At 32.0% G+C, this 27,000-nt stretch overlaps 1 protein-coding gene across 1 annotated transcript in view; it reads right to left on the bottom strand.

Annotated features, from left to right (window-relative positions):
• The window catches only part of LOC130446439 (serine proteinase stubble-like), a 126,120-nt gene extending 107,045 nt beyond the window's left edge, over positions 1-19,075 (bottom strand). The window contains exon 1 of the mRNA XM_056782707.1: positions 18,869-19,075. The gene's annotated coding sequence lies outside the window, so the exon portion shown is untranslated. The remainder of the gene's footprint in view (positions 1-18,868) is intronic.
• Between the last annotated feature and the right edge of the window lie 7,925 nt (positions 19,076-27,000).

Below are 27,000 nucleotides of genomic sequence, written 5' to 3'. Positions count from 1 at the left end.
AGTAGAAAATATATCTTCCCCTCTGATGCTTTCGTTTAACGGCAGAATTTCAAGGAATTTTTCTTTTGTTGTAAAATCAGAAAATACCATCTTTACGAAAACTATTAAATGTGATATATTTGTCACGTCTGTCTATTCATTCATCTGTAGCAAAAAGAAAATACAGGCTCCTTCACGACGAGCTGAATCGATATGAATATGGGAAAGTACTGCGACTAGTGTTTTGAAAATTTACTTGCTTTGCAATAATTTTAGTTTTCTGAAACTTCCGGTTATACCGGAAGTGGACCTAAACTTCGTTAATTTAAATGGAATGCTATGGTTTTTATTAAATTTTTAGAATATTCACAGAATTTCAATATAATGTTATACAATGCATTGTATGGTTAAAGTCCACCATTTTCTAATCTAATTATATTTATAGGTTTAAATGGGTCATGTCTAATATTTTTGGGATTTCAGTTTTTTCAAGTTCAAAAACCGTTAATTTAAGATAATATGAATTTACTAACATCCGCTTAATTTAAAGCGTAGAATCCAATGGTAAAGAGAAAAATGAGGATTGCCATTTGAAAACACTGAGTTTTCGAAGTTTGTAGATAGCGAAATTCGGCATCATTCTCTGAATACCCTATATAAATTTTTGTCAAGGTTTTCACAGATTTTAAAATCTGTAAGTGTTATTTAACTAATTCCAAAAATATTAGACTTAACTCACTTAAATTGAGAAATATAATTTTTTGGAGGGCTGCATGTGTCCAAAAATTTCGAAAATGTGATATAATTAAAAAATGGTGGACTTTAGGCATACTATGCTTTATATAAAGTTATATTGAAATTTTGCGTAGATTCCAAAATTTGATAAAAACTATAGCTTTCCGTTTAAAATGACGAAGTTTCGGTATAACCGGAAGTTTCAGAAAACTGAAATTATTTTAGCTCAAACTGGTATTTCGGTAAACCCATATAAACAAATTTTTAGAACACTAGTCCCAGTACTTTGCCATATACATATCGATTCAGCTCATCGTGAAGGACCCTGTATAATTTTCCATATCATTTGCCTCCAAATTCTCCGCAATTACTTCCATTCTTCTAGTAACAGCTCTTGCTGATAATTGCAATGTGTTTATAGTTGAAACTATTTCCTTTTTATTTTTAAATTTTTCAAAAAGTAAATCACCAGTTTCTAACATAGCTTCTTTCTCCATCTGTAATTGGATTTTTATTCTTAGCTAGCAAATGCGATATTTTATTTGACGCGATCGTTTCTGATTTATGTAGTTGCAGTGGTTTAGTATAAAAAACTTTTCTAGTTAGTTATTGATGGTTTTAAAGAAATATATTTTTTTCTTCTAATTTCAGAGTTCATTGGATAGTCACTATCAAAATTGGTATGAACGGTCTTAACATGTCGTTCGATATTAGTTTTCTTGGGAATCGGAGCACTATTATTACACAACAAACAAATGCACTTCCCTTTGTAATCAACGAAATAATATATGTAGATGTTCCCATTCATCGTGAAAATGATATGTTCTTTTTCTTTTACATTTATCCATGAAGGGTTTTGAAAGAAAAATATTATTTGGGATTACTTGGTAGTTTTAAATGCACGGTCTACGCGTGGTCTATTCGAAATACGATGACACGCTGACAAAAAATACTTGCGTACTATTAGATACGCTCAATGTTAGCAAACTGCTAATGTATCGCTCTGGCTATCATACATTCATATTAGTCCAGCGAGAGTGCATTGAAAATCGATGGGGGGCTCTATGGCGCCAGTGGGCGCCGCGTTGCCTACCCCTGTTTTAAGTTATTGTGGTTGGTGAGATAATATTAACACATAATATTAATTCGCTTTTAAGAGGCAAGGACTCAAGTTAACTCAGTAGTTCATGAAAAAATGTATGCACGTCAACGGTGTTCTGTAAATACAAACAATTTATAAGTTATTGAGCTAGTTACTTCGGAAAAGCCGTTGTTCATGGACATTATAATAGTACCTCCACGATAAAGATTATAAAATCAAGCTAATATGGTAGATGATAGGCTAGTTGTCACAGTTTTTGAATGATTCGCTTAACAGAATTGTGCGATCATAAAATAATGGTGTAGAGTCTTTAACACAATATCTAATCTAATTCCTCTTTTCGTTTATTAGGTGCATTATTTTTCAAAAATAAATACACAATGACAGGTCGATAATCATACGATGATCAAACATGAAATAAGCGTTCAAAATGGCTTAAATTCTAATCAGAATTTCTCAATGTATGCAGCAATATAGTTCCCTGTTTATATTGATAATCGTTGAAATATTGAGGTCGAAAATCTTTCAAAAAATCGGCTCTATATTGCGAGTAACAACCAACAAGAAATCTAAAGGAATGATTCTATGAAATTAAGGCTAAAAAGTACTTTTCTTTATTTATAAATTAATTATATACCTGTTATTTATACGAGTCGAAATATTTGATCTTTATTAACATACTGGTCAGCTCGAGGCTATTAAACAGAATGTATATATCATCAACTTTTCTATAATATTTAAATTATAATAGAGAAAATCACAATTAAAAAATAAGAACTAGTTCCGAAGACAGTTAACTAGCCACAAAAATTATAGAAGTAGTTTCCGTAGCAAGTTAGTATACCGATTGTTCCAGGATGGGAAAAATTCGGTTATGTCGTAAAATTAATATTGAGACATGGAAAAAAATTTCTTATACGACCTCCCGTTTCTTAGTGTGTTTGACGAGTTAAATAATTCTACACTACACATCAAAAATTAATAACATTCGAATGTATAATTTAGAAAATATACTTAAGTAAAAGTACTGATTTCCGGACACTCTGTATATGTTGATAGGAAATTTCAAATAGATGTCAATTTATTTTGAGAATGAAGAATGTATATAATATGTAAAATAATTAGATATATCGAAAAAACGGAAGTTATCAATGTTCTGTTTAGAGCAATTGGAATATACAAATTTATAGAACGACTCATATTTTGACCTTAGTGATTTCAAAAGGCAAAGAAAGTCATAAGCGTGCAGCAAACAATATTTCAGTTTAACGTGCCTCGACAGCGCTGCTCAACAAAAACAATCATATGAGTTAAATAAAGGAATAATAAAATAAAGGAATGTTACAAAATCTATTACAATACGTAAATTATTTATATTTTGTCATGAAATTTGGTGAATTTAAGAAACTTCATGATTTTCTTTATTTCCGTCGTACAGTTAGGTGTTTCCTTGAGGTTGGTTTTCATGGTAGAGTATTCTTTTCAGTCGGTGAGGATGTTCTTAACAAACATAGAAACGTGACAACTTTGGTAGACAGGACGACTTTCTGATAACATCAAATAGCCGTGAGTAAGTTTTGTGCGGTTAATGCGAAGTCTTCTTATTGTCACAGCTTCTCTCCTATTCAAAAAGTTTCGGTAAAGGTGAGAAGTAGATGGATGGATGTTATGTAATGCTGTAATACTCTTGCTTCATATATAGCGCCAAAATTTTTGAATGAGATTTTTGAAGTTAGTTTTCAGATCAATTGCAAGCTGAACTGGAATTTCAGGATTCCTTGTGGCATGGCGATCTGCATATTCGTTTCTAGCAATTCCAGTGTGCGATGGAAGCCAGATGAGAGAGACTGTTATATCAAGAGCAACGAGAGTTTGGTAGATGTCGTTAATGTTTTCGACAATTGGATGGTCGGTGAATGTGGTTTTAATTGACTGTATAGATGAAAGAGAGTTGGCGATATGTTTATAAGGAGGAGAGATACATTTGGAAGCTCGAAGGATACTGTAAAGTTCACACTGTAAACATTAGACCGGAAAGAACTTATGAGTTCGTGGTTTGTAGTGATTACGCAACTGACACCGGATTCAGTTTTGGAGGCATCCGTAAAGAGAATTAGGTTGAAGGATTTTTTATGCACAATTTCTAAGAATGCTTTCTCTACAAGGACGCTAGGGAATTCGTGTTTATTGTAGATGTTTAGTGAGGTATCTACTTTGGGAATATTTTTGATCCAAGGGGGGGGGGGAAGAAGACAAAGAAAGTGGAAAGGTCAAAGATATAGAAAAATCGAAAAAACCTTAAATTTTGACTTCTGGAACCGAATAACACAATTAGTATCTTTATTTGTGAATCCTAAACCTCCTTCAATATTTGACTCTCTAGGAATTTTTTTACGCCTCAACTCATTCAATTTAATCTATTATATAATTATTATAATCAAATCCTGTGCTCAAATTTCAGCAATTTCGATGTTAATTACGATATAACCTGTATATGATATTATTAATACCTCCATATGTGCTCCACACCTGCGATATAACGTGCTACTTAAGAATCGTACCAAAACAAGTATGGGCGATTTCACTCTTATATATTATCGATTTTTCATTATATCTTCTGAATTGAGTTCGTTTTTTTAATACATATTTCCAATCGCTCATAAAAAGCTAGTTTTCAAATGAAACCAATCGATGAACAAGCACTAACAATAGCGGTATGTTTTTATCTATATAGACACTTTCGTTAAATGGATATATTAACGAACATTAAGGTAGGTTTTGAACATGATATTGGTAGATAATTACGATAATTTTTCGATGGCTATTAACAATTTCTCATATATATATATATATATATATATATATATATATATATATATATATATATATATATAGATGTGAGTTGTGCAGTTCATTAAATAGCTTTCTCCGAGAAAGACATTGAACCGGTATTTTTACCAATTATCTTGTAATCTGTATCTGTAACAAATTTTTATTATGCTTTCTTCTTCTCTTTTTACACAACAAAAACCTGGTTTAATCAGTCATTTCTGAAAAATGATCGTTCAACTTCATTATGAAGAAATTACAGTTTGTATATCTATAATTATTTGATAATTTATCTAATTATATTATTTTATTTAAGTTTTTATTACATGCAGTAAAACTTCTACGTTTAATATTCATTTATAAAAATTGAAAAGCATAAAAGTCACATTTCCTACCTAATTTAATTGTACAAGAAAAACATTTAGTTTCAGCTCCAGATATACGTTAATTAACTCTATTGGAGACTAGCTGACCCGGCAGACTCCTTCTGACTCAATCGATGAATAAGAAACCTGAAGTTTTGTGTAAAGTAAACTTGAAACAAATAAAAGGAATACTTTTTTTATTATAACAAATAAAAAATAGTGCTCGGTATGAATGAAGTTTTATTATTATTTTCGATTAATTACACATGAAGTTGCTAATTTACAAAACAGAATTTTCCTGAAATACTGGCTATTTATAAGGTTTCAATTTGATATTGACAGACTCATACAGTTATTATACAGTCTGTTAATTTAAAGCTGACGGTTTTCCGACGCGACATATAATTATCAATCCGCGAAACAGGAAAACTCAACTTGCCTTGCTATTTATTTATAGTCATTACAAAGGTCAGACTTACCGGAAATTTTAAGCGTTTAATGGTAAATCCGTTGGAATTATCGAAATTCCTTTTATGATTGTTGCCTCAATGACGTTATTCATGATCTTTTTCACAGCCAATCTTGTTCCATTGCATTGTAGATGTTGATTAATGCTATGCAGCATGATGGTAATCCAGGCAATTCCAGTGAATTTAAAAACTCCGGAAATCTTAAATGAGTCAAAATATGCGCAAACAATGTCCATTGCCCAAATGCGAACGCAGTTATCGTATTGAAACACTATTCATTTCAAATCACTACTCCATAAATTTTTTCTTGTGAGTAGAAAATCATCTTGTTGATGTCTGAGGTCTGCTCAACGATTTCGGATTTCAATCTAACTAGTTTTACGAGCTACCTCGCTTTGCTTCTGTGAATGAGAAGCACGCAGCCGAGCCATGCCAACTCGGCACTCTTCACGTGCAATTTCTTGTTCTTTTCCATTCCCAATGTTTCGAAACCTAGTTATTGCATCAAGGCTTTATCGAGAAAGATTTGATAGTCTTGGTCGCGAAACAGTTAATGAAAATAATGGTTAGTAGAAACTCGAATTAGGTCAAATTCAAAACGTTATCGTCAATTACGTTTTGATATACCACCTCTTATGTCACGACCCATGAAAATGGGTAGAAAAGTATCCTATGTGCCTCCTCCTAGTTCTAAGCTATATCATCCCCAGGTTCTTGAGTAAAACTAAAAAGACTTTCTCTGAACTTATATGAATGTTTAAGGAAGAGAATTTCCTACTTTGTCGTTAAATATAAATGATATATACTTGAGTGAGAATATGCATTTATATAAAGTTTAAATTGGTCTCTAATAAAATCGCACCCATAACTTTTCTCCATCGCATAATTGTTTCTATTGAAAAGATATTAGTATCCATTAATACTATGATTAAAATTATAGGTAAAATGTTTTTATAATAAGGCGTAATGAAATCCATCGATTTTCTACTACTAGAAAATGATTGAAAAGAGAAATTATTGATAATATATCCTATTAAAATGAAAGATTTATTAGTTATTATATTGCCTAGTCTACCAAGAAATTTCTGATATTGACAATGTTACATAGGTAATTAGCGTAACGTTGAAATTGAATTAATAGTTCGTAAATACCGTGATTTCTGTTTTTAATAATACATTTGTTTCGAAAATATAAATCATTTCACATATTTTTTAACGGCACATTTTTTTGGTGGCACATAACGTAACACGACAACACAGCAAGTACAAGAAGCCCAATCAATGCTGGTTCTAAATGAATCTTGCAAGATTTACAGTGCCGTAGTTAACAAACCGAAAATATTTAATTGTTAGTGATATATGGGGATGATACGAGAAGTATATGGGGCAACAAAGGAAATTCTGGAAAAACATATATTTATTATTTTTCAATGTACTCTCCTTTCAATTCCATAAACATTTCCCAGCGATGTTCTATAAGTTCATAGTCATATTTTCAAGTCTCGGAAAAGAAAATAGTCCGAATGATCTAAATTTGGTTAATAGGATGCATGATGCAAGATAGTCAATGGAAATTATCCCAAGCGCTTCCCAAAAAACCGACGCCATTACCTTTCCTGCAAATGGAACGGTATTTGCCTTCTTTGGAGCCGGTCTCCCATTTCAATCCATTATTTTCAATGTTTTTTTATTTTAAATGTGAAGTGATGGACCTACGATTCATACACGGTAATGAAACGTCGTAAAAATTGGACACATCTCCTCGACGGTGTTTTTGTTCCATTGTGAGAAAATTTTCGGTTAATATGCGATATACCGCGCTTTTTGAAATACCTACTATATTTTCTAGCTCACACACTTTCACTCGACGATTATCCAGTACTGCTTTGTGGATTTTTCCCACCATTTCTGGAGTCGTCACCTCATTTGGTCAACGTATAGTACCACATAACGATATTATCAAATTCACTGAAAACCTCAACTATTGATAATTGCCAGATAAATACTAAACAACGTGGCGACTTCAAACTTGAAATATATGCTGTATAGATACTGTGATTTTCAAGCAGCTACCGCCATCTCTACATCAGGCTAGGTACTTCTGGAACCATCCTCGTAAAGGAATTTGATTACATGATAGCATATGTCTTTTGACGGTTAGAATTCAATAGTTGCATCCTACGTATTTTAGATCTTTTCTTCCAAAATTTGATTCAAGTTTACTACCACGTATTTCCAATATTGTGAGACCCAGCAATGTCCCAATTTTTCTCATTCTACATCTAACATTTTGTGATGTGACAACATATGATTTTTCAGGCAGCAACTGCTCTGGTACGAATATGTGATGAGAATAAAGCCAGAAGAGATGGTCTAAGAAAGCATTGTTGATAGATAGAAAAGTGTAACACACGAAATGCAGGATGCTTCAAAGAAAGCTTTAAGACCCCCGCTGTATAAGTTTATGATTTTTCAAATATGCGAATATTTTTTATCAATATTCGAATAAGTTTGGTCCGTATATATAAGATATAATGTAATCACTTCTTTGGTTACATTTGTGTACTTATTTTTTAGCTCCTTTTGCTCTCTGTCCAATTTTCAAGCGCGTATCGCGCAGTATGTCGAATGGTTCTTAGTCTGCATAATAGATGATAACACTATTATATCCTGTTACTGGCACGATAACTTTTTCTATGTCGTTATTTTTATCATATGTTCGCAGTCGACGATAATCATCACTTTGTTTTTTCTTCACTTTGTTTTCTTTTCACTTTGTTTTTTCTGCTTTAATTTAGGCTGCTTTGCGTCTTCTACAAAAGTCCAGTATTTACAGTAGAGAATCTTGCTGACATATTATTTACTGACATCGCTCTGCATATGAGTTCCCTTAGAAGTAGCCATGGGGCGGCAGCATATGAAAAGACGATACGGAATACTATAAAATAGTACCTGCAAATTAGGCGATTTTGCGATAAAACCTTAAATAAAATTGAGCGGTTTTGATTTTCTAGGTACTGGGAGGTTTTGAGATACTGAATAAGTTTAGTAACTTAACAAAAACACAAATAACTCGAAAACTATGAAGAATTCGAAAAACATAGAATACAAATCTCAAAATTTTCACTCTAATATGAGTTTCTTTACACAAAATATTTTTAATCGTTAATAACTCGAAACCTACGAGGAATTCGAGAAGAAGTTTTAGAGCAAAAAATATACAGCATAATATAATAATCTACAGATTGGTTTTCAAGCATTTTTCATAACCTCAAAATGGGTTCATGTACTCAAAAACATTTTGAATTGTAGATAACTCAAAACCTAAGTGGATTTCGACACAAACTGCCGGGACAAACAATGTGGAGTACAACATTTTTTCCTAACTTCAAAATTTTCATTATAAAATAAGTTAGAACACTTAAAAATATTTTGAATCGCGAATACCTCGAAAACTACGTGTGCCAAGACTGTGAATATTGGAATAATAATCAACCGAGAACGAAGATAGTGTTCGTGTTCGCGTTTTTTGAAAGTTGCCAATACACCTCTTCATCTCGTCGAAAATTATGCTAACTTACCCAAGTAGAAAATACAAATCTTATCCGTCATGATGAATTTTGATTTCTTGAAGACTAAGTAAAACAAACAAAAGTTGGAGCAGTGCCTATGTGCACATGGAATGTAAATTGGCTGGAATTCGCACTGGCGAAAATTCACGAGCAGATACTTCGGCGTTAAAGGAGATTTACTCAGAAATAGTGGTTCCAACGAAAAAATTACTGTTTTGTAGAAAATTTTGTGTTCTACATTCTTATCCAAGACGTTTTTTTTTTCGAATTCCTCTTAGTTTTAGAGTTATTCGCGTTTCATAACTGTTTTAGAAACAAATTTCGAAAACCCGTTTCCGTGATTTTGATGAGGGTGCTAGGTTTATTCAGTAACCGAAAATCTCTGAGAATATAGAAAATCAGAGGCGCCCAATTTAATTTCCGGTTAAATCCCATTCTACCTGAACACAAAAAACGATACAGAATACGAGGAAAACAGCATTCACCCCACAGTGAAATTGCTGTAGAAGAATCGAGAAGCAGCAGCCAAATGTTATCTCGCGGGAATTGCAGATGTGTCGCCTACCGGACATTCTTAAACGTAAAATTATTAATCCCAAATTAATATTTACAAAATATTGAATAGAAAGTAAGCAAAAATTAATGAACTTCATGTGAATTGTTCTTTATTCATCAATGATCGTTGACTGATTTTACAGTATATTTTTTTAATAATAATAATTCATCCGTTACTCAATAAATCATAATTGTAGAGAATCTTTCAACCACGCTACTGGTCTGACATTTCGTACATTCAAAACAATATCATTTGCTTCATCATTTCCTCCCACAACGAAATATTGCGTCTGATAAATTGATTCGTTTGAAAAACTGCCAAGTATAAATGAAATGTTACGTTCGAAAAGATTGTTATATATTTATTTACCAGTTAGATGTTTGTTTTTCAAAACTATTATGCTAACTCATCAAACAGCAGGCGCGATAGCGAGATTAGATGTAGTGGTCGTTGACCGAAGGTGACTACTGAAATTCATAATTGATTTGGTTACATGATAAACAATCAACAGAGTTGAAAATAATTTGTTATTAATAAAAGAACTCAGAGTCATGCTAGAGATAAAATCATTATCTGATCATAATTTGAATCGAAGTAATATTTAAATCTTCATCAAAATACTGATAATACAGTTTGAGTTTTATGTGTGGAACCCCTCAATTATCTCGGAAATGCCTTGTATGATTATTTATAAATTTTTGTGTACAACGGTCTTGGGATACGGCCAACATTATTACATTGTTGCCAGATCTTTCCTTTTCCTGTATATTTTTCACTACAATAACAAATTTGATGTTTCAATAGATAATTATTGTTGGAGTTTATTAAAAGTCACAATGGATTGTTTATCTGGAAAAGAATTGATGTTTTAATGATATTAACCGAAATCCCATAACAAGATCTACTATCAGTAAATTAGTAAAAAAGTTGAACGAAACTGCTTCAGTAAACAAATCTTTAGATGATTTTGTCCTGCTAGAAGACAATCCACACTTGAGTACTAGCTCCATACATAGAACTTACTCTGTATATATATACATAGATGAAGTTATACAAGGTGTTTCGCATAAAAACTGACAAGCAGAGGTGTATAGGGAAGCCCAAAATAATACGATTGGGGACAATTTACCTCTATACCAAGTTGCGTCCCTCGAACCATTCTGGGGGGTTAATTAGGCGTAACCTAACCTTGAAATTTCCCATTTTTTTTATCTATCAGTTGATTTAAAAACTCTTTCCACTTTCCCTTCCACTTACCGTTAGCATTAAACAGCTGCATAAAGTGTACCAAATTGGTATTTTTGAATTGAAGGGTTGCGAAGGAAATATTTCCAATTTGTTTGGAATTACTTTTAGGCCCTATTACTTCTTAGGCATGCAACTTGGTACAGAGGTAACTAGCCTCAAATGGTCATATTTTGGGCTACCCTCATCTGTTATGGAATTTTATAAAAGTAAAGTAAACATTCTGAATTTAAAGTTCTTAGATTGGTCCACCTTCAGTAATTGAAACTGTCCTCATAATTATCTTATTACTGCTACCAGATGGCTTCTAAATTAAAATATAATATTAAAAACAATGAGAACAATGCAATAAATCAATCTTGTAACAAATCAAGCAATTGAAGACTTAGATAACTAATTTAGTAAAAATGTCTTCCATCATGTGATGGATAGGATATTGGTTACAATTTCTGCAATTGAAATATTTCGTATTGCCTGTTGTATTATTTTAATCAAATCAAGTCGTGGGTCTATTGGTGAAAACGAGACGTTTTATTTGGCCCCACAAATGATAATCCAAGCAAGTTAGGCCTGGAGATCTTGGTGGTCAAACAGATAAACTTCCACGTTCTATATATATCAGGGTAGATTTGACTAAAAAAACATATGTGGAACAGTGTGCCGGGCAACTTTCATGCTGTAAGAACATATCAGTACGAATTGCTGAGGATATGTTTTCTGAAAGAAGAAGTCTAAATATTTTTCTCCATTAACCCATCATACATTAACACATCAACGACCTGATCGTAGATATCCTGCATCCGATGGGGAGTGTTAGATTTGTTTCATGGTTTCTCTAATGATTTGTTCTCAGGTTCACATTTAGATAACGCCATCTAGTGGCAATAATAGGATTATTATAAGTACAGTTTAAATTACTGTAGGTAAATATATACAGCCCCTAGCATTTACGCTACTAATTAAATAGCTTTGAATTTATATATTTTGCGTTGCTGTACAAAAGTTCTGTAAAACTTCTAAGCAGAGCCGGACTCAATTTTTTTTCCAAAACTTGGTATAACTAAATCATTTTATCGAATATTGTTGAAGGTAGTTGGTATAGAACAGTGTTTTCAATTTTACACAATTCTCGTGAACTTCTCTATTTTTTTTGGATTAAATATATTCAAATGTATCAATACTTGCGGGTGATCTGGGGTCGAGAAAGGGATGGAAAAGTGGGAGAGTTTTTGAGAATATGAAACGGCTTATCTCGATTTCCGGCGAAACTACAACTTCTATGAGAAAAATTCAAAGACAAAGTTGTAGGATATAAAAAGATCTACAACTTTTGTATCCATATTTTTTTCATACAACATCAAAATTTGTGTGAAAAATTGAAATAACCAAGTTTTTGGTTTTTTATTTTTAAATTTTACTAAAAACACCTTTTTTACACTAAATTTCATATAAACTTATCTTTTTATGTACCAAATACACTGTAATTAATTTGATTCGAAATATTAATTTTTTAACCCTTTATTGATTTGATGTTGAAACAATACCAGATGCTTGTGACTCAAAAAGGTATGTTTTCATGAAATTGTGAAAAAAAAATATTTTCTGTAAACAAGGAAATTAAATTTCAATTTTTTTCATAAATTTTGAGCTTATGTGAAAAAAGTGTGACAATAAAAGTTGTAGATCTTTTTTTTACCTACAACTTAGCTTTTCGACGTTTTTCCATAGGATTTGTAGTTTCGCCGAAAAACGAGATAAGCCATTTCTTATTTTTAAAAACTCACCCCCTTTCCCTTTCCGACCTCAGATCTCCCGTGAATTATTCTATTTTTATCATCTCCTTTTCGATAAGTTTCATCTTACTATTATTTTTATTTTCATAATTTTTAGAGGCTTCACTCTTGTCTATTGTCTTTATATATAATTTGTTACAAGAAATAACTTTCTTTATAATATATATATATATATATATATATATATATATATATATATAAATAAATAAATATATATAAATCAGTATCTTTATCAACGAAATTGTTCACTTTTGCTGATAATCTTACGAGAATACTTCCACGTAGTTATATTTTATTTATTTCTTCTTTTCCTTTACATGATCACGTTTTATAAGTAACATTGAATAAATTTGAATATCTAATTATTCATTCATCACTTAAATTGATGTTTTCAACTATTTAAAGTTGTTGACAAAAATTACATTATGCATTTAAATTTAATCAAATTCATAAATGTTCCCCATTAACTACGTAATTTATTGTAGTTTATCATTTTTCTTTGATAACATTTTACAGCGTTTACATAAATTATTGAAAAGAGATAGTAGATAGTTTTTTTCAATTCAATGAACCATAGGATGATTAATGAATGTGTATATATTACAGAAAGAATCTTCCAACACAAGGTAAATCTTGAGGAGCTTTACATACTTTTACCACACGTACCCTAAGCCGTCAACACACGAAAATTTTCTAATTATGATGAAACAATCTCCACTTACAAAGCTTACGGCTTTCAAAGTGGACGGTGTCATTTTCCATTTGGTGACAGTTTCTATCATCGAAATAAGGAAGGTTAATCATCTTTTTTTTTGACTAAACCACTTTTTGTTTAGTGACGATTTTGACTTAACACAATTCTTATATTTAAATATAAATATTATTGTTAATGATTTTACAATATTCACTATAGTATACACTGATATTATCTTTTCAGTTGTTAATTTCTTTATTGGTCTAGAGGCAAAGAGAGGAGGTAGAATTCTGCTGCTCGCCATCGCAAACGAACGTGGTGGTAGATTTACCAGAAGTATATCGATTTTATTATTATTTAATACGGTTTTAGAAGTGATTATCCAAAAACATAAATTAAAAAGCGATGGGACAATCTTCAATAACGAATGCGAATATCTAGCTTTCGCAGATAACGTAGCGTTGATAGCAAAATCCAAGAAGCACTTAAAGGAAATTGGAAGAGGAAGCTAAAAATTTCGGACTAGAAATAAATTAAGAGAAGACAAAATATATGATCATGAGAGATACAAAGAGAGAAACAAAAGATTACTTGTCCTTTAGTACAACCAGACACAAAGAGTACAATTTTGAAAGAGTTTCCAACTTTGTGTATCTAGTAGAATAGAAGACAAGAGAGTAGAAGAATTATAACTGAAAGACAGAATAACTAAAAGAACACAAAAATTTGGAAGTATTGGATTACTGGTAAAGTCAAAATACGTGTCCAGAAAAACAAAAATAAGAATATATAAAACGGTAGTAGGACCCACCGAAACATATGCATGTAATACATGGATATTGAAAAGGCAGATAAACTCCTGTTGGAAAGATGGGAGAGGAAGATACTACGAGGAATCTACTACTACTACTACTACTACTTCTGTGTGTGCTACGAGGAGTACACATAGAAGAGGGCTGGAGGAGAAGAAGTAATAAAGAATTAAAGGAATTTTATGAAGAAGCTACAATAAGCTCGTTTATTAAAGGACAGAGAGTGAGATGGTTGAGACATGTTGATAGACTACATAGAGATCGGGTGTCAAAATTAGTTCTGTAAATAAGACCAATAGGGAAAAAGAGAAGCGGGCGACCAAGAAAGAGACGGTATGGCTATCTAATGGAAGACCTAAAAATTAATAATGTTTAGAGTTGGATAGAAAAAGCTGCGAACAGGAAGGAATAGAGAAATATTTTGTGGAATATGCAAAATAGAGGATATTAATAAGGTTTTAAGGACGATTCCATAAAAATCTCGCGTTTCATTCAGTGACTCGTTAGAAGTTCACAGTTCATGTGTACCAGATATTGTAGACAATTGACAAGGTAAAAGAAAATCCCCATGCTATTTGAGAATCTCGTTTCCAGTTAAGGTTTTCTGTGTTAATTTGTGGATTGGTAATTGGCTAATAAAAACGTTGTTTTATCCGAGGAGTGTATTTTTAGCATAATTAGGCATCCCCCTACTGTTTAGGTAGTGAGACAACATCTAAATAATGTGGATAGGATTTGAAGGCTCTATTCGTGTTCTTCAAGATACCCTGATTCCAATTCCGTTGATTACCGTATTTGAGGATGATTGAAGGGACTAGTTTATACAGTGGATATATTTAACCGACATTTTTGATAAGATATAGTAGTTCAATTAATTATTATAGATATAAAACATATATATATATATATATATATATATATATATATATATATATATATATATATATATATATATATATATACGAATCTCTGAAAAATCAAATGAGTTATGTAAACACTGTACTCAATTGAAATTTATGATCAATATCACAATTCCCCTGTAAACTAATGAAGAAAGTGAGAATCTCTCAGCGCATGTGCAAATATATTTTCCAGCTTATATCGATAAGTGCTGACATCTCTAGGTTTAGGTAGACACTTATAAATAATTAACAGGTATTATTTTCGAACACAACCAATTTTTACATTTGACGTAAGACAAAATATTATATATCTATCTACGAATTTCTTAGTTCTTAGATATTTTGATAATTTTATGTTTACCTGAAATCAAGACAACTTAGAAACCTATCTATGTATACGGGGTTCTCCGGGATTCCATGTAAAAAAATCAGAAATTAGTAGATGAATTAAAAATAATGCTGTGAAAATATTCTCTTATCACCCATTGTTTTTGAGTTATATATGTCCATGTACCTAGTATGTAATTTTAATATAGTAAAAATGTATTTTCAATCGATTTTTCATCAAAAAGATACTCTTTGGTTATCTTGATCAAATTTATGGTTTGGGAGATATGATTCCTAGATCGTTGTGCATGTCAAGAGAACCGCCTTAAAGAGACATTCTGAAGAAAATTATCATTATTCATCGAAAATACTTACAGAAGATATTGAAATACAAACGAACATTTTTTATTGAATTGCACACTGTCGAACATCGTGTTACTTACACAAAGAAAAAATTGGAATGTCAAAATTTAGTTTGGTTAACCTACAACTTATCAAATAAAAACAAAAAGAACTATAATGAATATTAAAAGTGGGCACTTCCGGAGTCTACGGAGGATCTCTATCTCTAAATTTGGAAAAGAATTTCAAGATTCTGTCTTATAGCGTCACAATTGAAGTTTATTCTATCATTCATTTCGTTCCTTAAGGGACATAGGTGGGAAATCATTTTGGAAAAGTTCCAAGTTTGGTTGATATTCAGGTGATTATAAAAAAACTATTATCCACTATTCCTGTCCACACTTTAGCATAGAATCGATGTTGAATCTATGTTTATAAATTGTACCGAAATTAATGAAGCCATCTCTTGTGACAATAGCTTCATCAGTAAACAATACTTATCCAACAACACGAAATGTTTAATTGTATTTTAATACCTCCTGTAAGTATTTTCAATGAACAATCACAATTTTTGATCATTTTCTGCAGAATGTTTCTTTATAGAGAACGTTTCCTTGGCTTATACAACGATCTAAAAATCTACAAATCTAAACAATGAATTTCATCGAATTCACACAGTCGTATCTCAGTGATGTTTGTTTTTTGCTCTGATTTGGATTTTATATATGGAATATTTACACTTATTATTGAATTACCCTATATACAAAGAATTCGAGAAGATATACCATTCTACATATATTGTAAAACCTTTGAAATTTTCAATATTCGTTTCTCAAGTATTTCAATTCAGTAGTTAATTATAATTTTTTCACACACTTTCACACTTTGTGATGATCACGTTCATGTTTACAAAACGCATAGTAAATAAACTAAGTCGTTATTGACCTTAATTACTGTTTGAAATAAAAATTATCGGCGGAATCGATTGTTCCTGCAAAAATCCGTGGAAAGTGAATTTAAAAAATTGAATATATTGGTCATGTTAATTACTATCTCATGACATTACTTGGGGAGAATTTGTGTCGATTTTCAGAAAATGTGATTGTCCTAATGTGACTTATTACGGTCTAGTTTGTACCCCCTTCGGTTTAACCCGGTAGAATAGTTAATAAAAGAAGTCCAACTACTTTTAATCATCATTCAATCACTGTCACCAAAAATGTTCAATGTTTAGTTGTTTGGTAGAATATTTTTGTTTATGAAAAGTTCAAAATGTATAAGAATAATTCGAGCTTGTCTACATCAATGTAAAAAGTTCTATAAATTCCATAGTAAATCATCAAGTTTTCTTCCTTTCGATTTGGTAAATATGTTGTTGGTGACAAAACATATGGGGACATAACTAAAGTCAATAAGCAAGATGATTCGAAAAAATCCCATTATTCTTAGACAGTACAACTTGTAATTTGAGAAATTTGAAACGGAAACCGCGAAATTGATAAAGGTATAGAAATGTCAAATTTGAGCCGCTTTAAAAATGCTCTAGTTACCTCGGTAGAGATTGAAATGGGCTTTTCAAATAATAAAAACATTGTTAGATGGAAGGTGAATTGGAATTTCTGGAACCGTTCGTGATATTTATACTGAACCTGAAGGTAAACTGTTTACCTTCAGTCTCTGAAGACGATAACTTGGTTATCGAAACGCGCGTCAGACAGTGTATTCCTGATAATGAACTTGACTTTTTTGAGTAGAAAACGTTTCGGGAGTTAAAGCAAATATTTTTTCTCCACTTATAAGAATTAAAATCTTAGTAAGAGAATATTTGTTTCAAAAAAATTGTACCTAGATGAAACTATTGAAAAAATACCATAACCTATATTGTTATACGATATTAGTTCTTGAAAGAAAGTTTGCTTAGAGGGATTTGAAGTTTTCTTCAAAATTAATTATTTGTATAGAGAATACATAATACAATTTTTGGACTACTTGAAATATACTTTGAATAATTAATTGATTAATAAAAATTAAAAAAAACTTTCTGAATTTCTACAATATTTGTTTCAAATACGCATTATACGCAAAACTATGTGCATTCCTTTTGAAAGAAATTAAACTTTTCGATTAATTCGGATAAATAATCATTCAAGTGAATGTTCTTTTTTTTTTCAATCCACGCTCACAAGACACACACAAAATGACAAAAAAATGAACTTTATTCGCTAATTTCCTCGAAATATCGTCAAACGAACTCAAGTGTTTTTGCGTTTAATTTTTCGATTTTTCATTCATTCGGAGTGCGAATGATTGATGCCGAATGCCGAAATCCATCATCGTTCGATTGGTTCAGTAATAAAATCATTTATTACTTTTGATTCCTTTAATGCCTAGACGTTTCATTATTAATGAAAGATGCTGAATGAAAGACAGACATGAATAAAAAGTGCATCGTCTGAGTCAAAGTATCTGAAGTTAAGAATAAAGGCGAAAAAAACTCCTCAGCATTCAGTAGACATTTTCACAAACCTTTTTCAAATGTTTCTTGTCGCACAATTGAAATGGTCATATGTTTTCACATATAGTAACTTGGTTTTGATTCCTCAGATATATCTGAAGAAGTTAACCACCATTATCATAATTCTAATCCATCTTATTAAAAATAATTAGAAATTACCAAATCTTTCTGAATATTAGTCTAAATATTAGAATGAACATTGTGGGCTTCTCATTCCGAAGAACTATTCCATAAGATTATTATATTATATTGAAACATAAAAAAAGCTTACTTATTAAGAGTGTTAAATTTCGTAAATTTTCTATTTAAAATAATGTAAATATTGATAATTTAATATTCGTCATAACTTGTCTTGACCTCACATTTTAAAATCTGATATTGTTTTTATTTTGGAACATAATACAACAGTTGAAAAAAATTGTATTTCATCGTGTATTTATCTCTGGAATAATCATTAACCGCGCAGTATTATCAGAAGTATTTTCAATCTTTCCGGAAATTAATTAGAAATATTAAAAATGATTCCCATCTCATCGATCAATATGAAAATTCACACCATACCTAATTGAGTTTAACAAATGTTGTTGCATTACTCTTCCCAAATTTCAATAAATAATTCCATAAACTTACTTTTATAAACTCTGAAAATATAATTACAGCAACAACATAAATTTCCTTAAAACCACAATCTCTCACACTAATAATTAAAATAGTCTGAAACCGAACGCGATATGAAAAGGATCCAAAAACCGCTCGATGGACTCCAGTAGACGGTGCGCCGCTAACTTAACTTCTTTTTCTCTCATGTGTTTTACAACCGACAATCGACTACTGACTAACTGGTATATTTGAAGCAGTGCCGCTTACGATGATGAGAGAATGGCACAGATCGGTTGCAGGAGACTGGTCTTGGTCGATTCTATTCGAGGCATCACCACCGCCAACGCTAGACAACTGGGTCAATGGAAAAACTCTCTCTCTCTAGGTGATTCCAGACACCCTTGACTGGTGTGTATGTGCCGTATGACTCGTTTTTGCTTCCAATTTCTTTCCTGCATAGTCAAGGTCGTTTCTATAAATTCATCACCCTTAATTTACTTATTAAAACTAAAAGTTTCAATTGAAGTCTCTGGGTGAATATTTTCAAGTATAATATTATACACTATTTTAGAATAATTATTAACACGCTTTTATTAAATTCGCGTGTATGTTTGCTAGATTATTCATAACCCATAATAACTTTTGACCCACTTAAATAGTTTGATTTTATTTCAACATAGCTTGTCAAGTTAAGATAATAATTTGAATTACTTTACAGAAACGAATTTGGTACACAAAGCGCTGCCTTTACAGTCGATAAGGCATCAATTATTATTGAGTTAAATATGAAATTGAATAGTTTGTAATTCTTTTTCATGAAAACTACAAACATTTTCATTAATTTCCACCTATGTAAACGATAGATAAGTTAGTAACTACGACTACACGATATACTGGATTGTATCAATCTGATATTCTGAGGTAGTTCACATTAAATTTAAATTAAATAAAGAGAATTCATTGGCTTTCGTATCAAAGATTCATATCATCTGAATTGGACGTTAAAACAATGCTGTTTTAAATAGCGGAGGTGGTTCCTGGATAATCTGGGGTGCAATTTCTATAGCAGCGCGGACTGATCTTGTGTTTATTCGTAAGAGCGACCTTGGAGACGAATTCACCTTTGTGTATGACAATGCAAGACCTCAAAACCACCAGATTCTTGCAAGATTACATTGTAGAAATCGGTTTTCGGGATTCCATTCATAGAATGGAATAAAAAGAAGAGTTCGAGCTTGAATTCCAACCACAAACTCGATCCCAAAGCTTATTATTGCAGTAGAAAAAACTAACTTGACTATATCTACGCCTAATTGTAATTTACTTTATGAATTAATTTCACTATGTTAAACATAGGAGTCGAAATAAGTTTATATAAATTTATATTAACCACGTTAATCTTGCTTTTGGTCTTGGTCTTGCATTAAAAAAAAAGTGGTCTGAGGGATCATATTGGTCTTGCACGTAGACCTATACTCAAAATTTGGTCACTATTGGCCAGAAAAAGGACGCTTCTGCCCTGTCCCACATCAAAGGCTGTGCCCCAATATTCAGGGCTGAGGGATAAACTATAGAAAACCAATCTTCTCTTCACCAGAAATCATACGACAGGCGCACGCCACTGATTTTATAATAACGGAAAACGTTAATTTTGTATATGCGCTGTATTTGGAGATCACTTAGGACTAATCTAGTATCATTACGCGGACACTAGATTGAAGCATGACTTTTGTACCCTGTTAAATCGTGACAATATTGTCAATATGAATTTTTTAAACCTCAGCTGGTGTTAACTAACGATGGTTAGACCTCTTTTGGCGAACGGAGCCATCGTGTACCAAAGAGCATGTCTTAGTAGCACAAGATCTTTGTGTACGACTCCAAATATGGCTGTTAAAGTCGTACCGGATATTTGGACCTAACGATATGATCATGAAATCATGAGGACAGCATAAAGGGTAGATATTCTCTACATATCGGATGCTGCAGCAACTAGATATGCAATAATTTGGACACATGCTGTAGTTGTTTTTATAAGCATTTTACAACAATTAATAATAGGGGCTTGAAAATACATATCAATGTCAAAGAAGATTGTACTAAAAAATCTAGACCCACAGCACTGAATAATGGATTCACCAGGTAAAAGGATGGCTCCAGGATGAACACTTCAAAATAGCCGAATTTCCTCCACTTTGGGAACATGCTATCTTCTTCACAGTAGTTCAGACAGCAGAGCTGCAATAAAAGCCGCTGAACTGGTGCTACCTAAACTTCCCTTTTAGAATCCAATGAGAACTGCTGATATAAGGTCTACCTTGGTTGAGTATCTGGTGAATCAAGAGAAGACGATACTGATTAGCTCGCTAGACTGACATCACCAGAAACAACAATGGGCTGAGAACCCATTCAAAGTAGTCTGATCATTAGATGAACTCTGCTGAGATAATTTGATAGACCTGGAATGAGGCAAGTAAATAAATGTATCACGAACGATTCGGGACTCCGTTGGTGTATTGAAGAGGATGATCCTGCTGACCACATTATCGGTAAGTGCTCAGCAGGTTCCAGCATTAATTTAGATTGTCTGATTAGCTCTCAAATTATACCAACCTGTGGTAGTTTCAAGTGAAACAAGACAGGTCTTTAAGAAAACCAAAATGGCAATGGTTTTTGACAACCCACTAACCTAACTATGAAGCTTCGATGTTCTACAGACAAATAATATACGGACACTGAGTTAAACTTTCTTTACAGTAATCTTCAAAAGTTTTCTGACCTTTCAATAAAATATAATGAGGAAAATGGGATACGCTTTCACCAGAATATAAAGTAATGGGGAGATAAATCAAAGAAGGTGGAATCATTACATTATGGCATTGCAATGTAAGTGGAAAATAATCAGAACAAATATCTCATGGTTTTTAATAGTTTCATGAGTTATGATCATTAATAAGTCCAGAATTTATCTTATGTCAACAGAACTACTTTTGAGCAATGTTACTATTTGTATAAAATAAAGACGTTTACAGATGAAGTTACAACTAGAGTAATATAATCAGAACTTTCACGAATCCGTCAAGATTATGAGGAGTAATATAAATACTATACAATTAAATAAAATTTTAGTATACCTAAATCAGCGAAAGTTGCCGATGAACGGTCACTCGGCGAAATGGAAAGAGTACTTTGTCCATTAAATCATATACCATTAGGTAAATAGACTAAATAAATTCTACACGAGACGCGGTGTCGATTCTTTGATATAAAACAGTGGCGTAACACAAATTGATCCACTATACACTTAACTATTTCCAAATCCCAGAGGCGAATTAAAATGAATCGTCTATTTTTTACTCTTATTGGCTAAAACTCTTAAAAGAAATTCAAAAGTATACACAATTTACAATATAACAAAACTTAGCTCGGACTGAGTTATGTAATTTTAGTTTGGTTAATTATATGCAAAATATTATTGATTCGACATCAAATATTCCACTGAATGTTTTGTCTTCGATTTTTTCACTTTAATAAATTAGCAAAATCAACATTAGATATAATATACTGTTGCCGAATTAATACTGACAGCATCCGAAATAATTTGTTCATTATAATGCGAAGAGCTTCTGATAGTATGTTAACTCCAAGAGGTTCACAGGCCTTATAGATCTTGGTCGCCTATTGTCCAGTTGATTGTCATTGGAAACTGGAAACCAGATGCTGTTGTTCAGTGGCGTAGCGTGCTTTGGAGAGGCCCTGTATCAAAATTAGTTGGGGGGCCTTAATGAAGGGTGAAATTTTCTCACAAAAGCAAAATATTTATTGATTATAAGTTATCGCGTCCTCCTAGAAATTGAGCTATCCAAGCAATTCAAATTAAATGTACAGTTTTCTTGCCCTTTTTTCGGCAATTGATTTATTAAATCATCTATAGCTGAAAACGATTATAGTTTTCCTGACATTTCTGCCTCTTTAGACAATAGTGACAAGTCTGATAGCCGTTCCTGTCCCATTGTAGTCCTTAGGTAATTTTTTATCAGTTTTTTTTTATCTCTAATAAAGCGTCGTTCTTTCAAGACCATCTAAAAGGTCATACCTTCTTAAGGGTAATTTTATATTTTACAGATGAATCGTTATTCAACATTGCCTAGCGCTTTATACTATTGCTAAAAAAAGTATATATTTTTTCGAAATTATCGAAAAAAGTCGACACTTCAATAACATGTTTCGCAGCATCATTTAACATCAAATTTAACAAGTTGAGCCCCAACCAAAACTGATAAACTTTTCCTTGGGTCCAAATTATTTTTCTGTTTTTACATTCTATATGAGGTGTGGATACTAGAAAAAATGAAGTAACAATTTATTTGAAATAAAAATTGCGATAAAAATTATCTGGGTCCGATAAAATTTTACTACTGTAAGCATTTTTATATTTTAATTCGAATTTCGCGCTCTAGAAAGGGAATTTTTTTTTAATTTATTCTGGCCATCCAACAAAGAAGTTCACACTACTAAATATTTCCCGAGTGGTCCTATACAAAAAACAACATTTTTTGCACTTTTTGTGCGAAATAAATCTAGTCATTATATTTCTTTGAAGTGACACCTACAGTTGCAAAATGTATAACGTATATCTTAAGAAATATTATATTAGATCAAAAATATGGGTGAGGTCATATTTACATATTTGCTACGTTTATTTTGTGTAGAAACATTTAGAAATATGTGTTACGTATTTATACCAGAGCTCTTTCTCAAGGGTTAGTGGGACTAGTTTGATTTATGATCCATCCAAATTTTGGATACTCCTGACAACAACATATTTTGTCCCTTGGACCCTGGAGAAGATTTCAAATAAAATACGCCGAGTGGTCCATAGGACATAGGCTATTAGGAACGTTCAGTTGTGGGCGTATGGAACGCACTGGGGCTCAACGTGTGTGCAGCATAGTGAACAATATCGGCAATTGGAGCATGCTCTTTTATAAGGGCTTGTAATCCTCCATACACACCCCACATAACATGTGCTCCATCATAACCCTGTCCTTTACATTTAGACAAATCAATTCCATATTCTTGAATCGTATTTAAAATTTGAGTTTTAAGTCCTTCTGCACTGGAATCGTATACTATTATAAACCCCAAAAGGACTCACAGATTTTTAATTCTTCAGGAACATTATCATCATTTTCTGTTATCGAGATATATTGAAAAACTACAGAAAGTTGGTCAATTTTTGACAAGTTTTATGTTGTATCCAGAAACATTTCACTAATTTTTGTTTACACACGTTAGGGGCCTCTGTAACCCGGGGTCCCCGTATCATTGATACGGCGGTAGCTACGTCCCTGCTGTTGTTGGAACATTTTTTGTACAAATGGTTAAGGTCGTTGAAAATAAATTAATTGTTTTAGGACTGGAAATTTGTTTGTGAATCGTCCTTGAATTGAAGTTTGAGGTGAATAATCACCGTTTTGTAAATATCAGATGTTGCTTTCTTCTTAACTAATTATATTACATCGCGATTGCTAAGTTATAAGATCTTATTGCCATTATGTATATTTTGTAAATATCTATTGCGTCCCCCTTTCTTGCTGCGATACTGGAGAACCCAATGTTCACAGCTGATCCATTAATCCCACTCGTTTTAAAATCTTCGTTTTCTATTTCAAGCGCTTGCAGATGTAGCGTCCTCACGCGTTTGTTGAGACGACAGTACCTCGATAGAACCCCTGTTCTTACTTAAGTTGATGTAACAGATATATCCGATATGCCGTTATACTTGAGACTGAAGGTTCTCGTAAGCCTACTAGGAATGTAGTTAGCTCCTATTGCCTGAAGAATTCCATTTTCTTCTTCTTCTTCTTCTTCCTGCTGTGTATAGGCATCATTGCCTGTTTTTCTTCACGTCATTGCCTCTGCTCAGTTACCTGGGAGGTTATCACTCCATCTTTTCCTCGGTCTTCCAAGGCTTCTTTGTCTTGCTGGTGATTTGTCCCTTGATATTCTCACAATTCGTTCTTCCGTCATGCGGTCAATGTGCTCATTCCATTTTATCTTTCTATCCAGTACCCAGTCATTGAAGAATTCCATTTTGCTTTTTTTTATTTCTGGGTTTAGAATGTTAACTTCAATGTAGTTGGCGATACAATTTAGAAGTCACATTACTTTCTAAATAATTAAAATTATAGAGGTGATTATTGTGGCCCAGGTCGAGGGTTTACTCAATCTCTAGTGAGAGAATTTTTGTTTTTTTTTTATCCAAATTCGGAATTAAGATAAAAAATTTTGTTCTGAATATCCACTGGATGATTTTGGTTATTATAAATGGTTCAGTGGTTAAATTCTTTCATCAAAATAAGGGATGATGCTTAAATTTTTCATGTCGAATATAATCATTGTAATGTTATCTTAATAGTTGAAGTTACTTAGTGCATTTTTAAATTTTAAGTCAAATTTCGCGCTCTTGAAAGGGAATTTTGAGAGGATAGGTCGGTAGCATCGATCGAGACTTGCGTCAGATAGATGTAAGCACATTAAAAATAAAGTTCATTTCATCCAAGAAAGAAGTTTATATTAGATAATTCCATAATTTCCAATCTTCTCCACTTATGTTGAAATCTACTATGCTTGGTAGCGTTTCGTTCATTTTAAGTTCTAAGTCAGAAGATTCTAAGGCAAAGGAGTCTGGCATAAATAAAATGGCTTACAAGATACAGGTGATGCTAAGGTACATTCCTGAATGTTCTTTCGAGATGAACTATCTTGACTGTTACCCCTGGAGCTAGTGTTTTCAGTTATAGTGGATGAAGGCTTGAAAACGACGAGGATCTCTAAAGAGTCTTCCAGTATCCTACTGACTGCGCCAAATATGAATCGTCTCTTACAAACTTACTTTGTTGTAAGCACTGAGACTGTAGTCAGACTGAGTTCTATAATTTTGGTTTGGTTAATTTATATAGAAAAAAATGACGACTTGGCATCGAATGTTCTATTGAAAGTATTGCCTATCTACAGTTTTCTCATTCTGCTGCATTAACAATATCAGCTTTTGACATAATCTGTATCCTAACCTAACCAAATATCATCCTAATATTAATTTTTATTCTCTTGAGCATAATTCATATTATTTGATAAACCTTATATAGGGGCCACAAAATTTGATATCTAGTGGTTATACTCAAAGTTTTAAATCATGCAAAACATGTTATGGATAATGTGACAACGTACAATATTTGGTACGCCTATGAAGTCACGAGCTCTTTTATATACATAATTTAATAAGTGAATACCACAAGTTACTCTTAATTAAGGATTTGTATAAACAGTTATTAATTATATAGAGGCGATATGCTACTTTGTTTTATTTTCTTTCCATTTTATTAACAACAATTAAAACATATTACCCCCTTTCTGAAATATAAATTTCCTCATAATAATATACTAACATTGATCTAATTATGTTCTTGATTATTATTTGCAATGTTGTAGTCAGAAAGTGGAGGAAAATATTACTTTAGTTATTTTAAAATGATTGTCCGATCTAAGTAGATATTTTAAATAACAAAAATTTACTGTCATCCGTTTTCAAGATAAAGGATAATTAAAATATTTGTTTGAACTACTAGCAACATTGTGATGAAATTTCATATGAAAATATTTTGTAAGCTGATATATCACATGAGTTTATAGAGGGCACTAGTTACACAGTGCGTTCCAAGTAGTATTGAACATTCTTAAGGTTGAATTAATTGAAATTTTAGATTAACTTTAACATAGACATCATTCAATTTTAAACCCAATATATGTTCGTAAGTAAATGTACGTATATGTATTTGAAAATTATGTTATAATCGCTACTGGTTGTAGAGAAACAACAAAACTTTTAATTAAGCTAAAAATCACAATAAGAGATCAATTAAAGTACAAAAGTCCTTCGTTTTAACGAAACTCTTTAATCTTCTGAACGGCTAAGAATTATCTAAGAGATTATTAGAGTGTCATTGTTTTTTCCAATTGACTATAGTTTTTATTTAAGATACGAGCAAACCGTGTGGTCCAAAAGATTCAAATCGCATAACCAAGTTTCTGCATCTTCACCAATCCATCGATTTGGAACACGGTTATCGAAAATCATAAGATATTTATTCCTATACAAA

Source organism: Diorhabda sublineata, chromosome 7 (genome assembly GCF_026230105.1).
Source record: "Diorhabda sublineata isolate icDioSubl1.1 chromosome 7, icDioSubl1.1, whole genome shotgun sequence".
Lineage (NCBI taxonomy): Eukaryota > Metazoa > Arthropoda > Insecta > Coleoptera > Chrysomelidae > Diorhabda > Diorhabda sublineata.
Note: the sequence above shows the minus strand (reverse complement) of the source record. Positions and strands in the feature narration are given on the sequence as shown.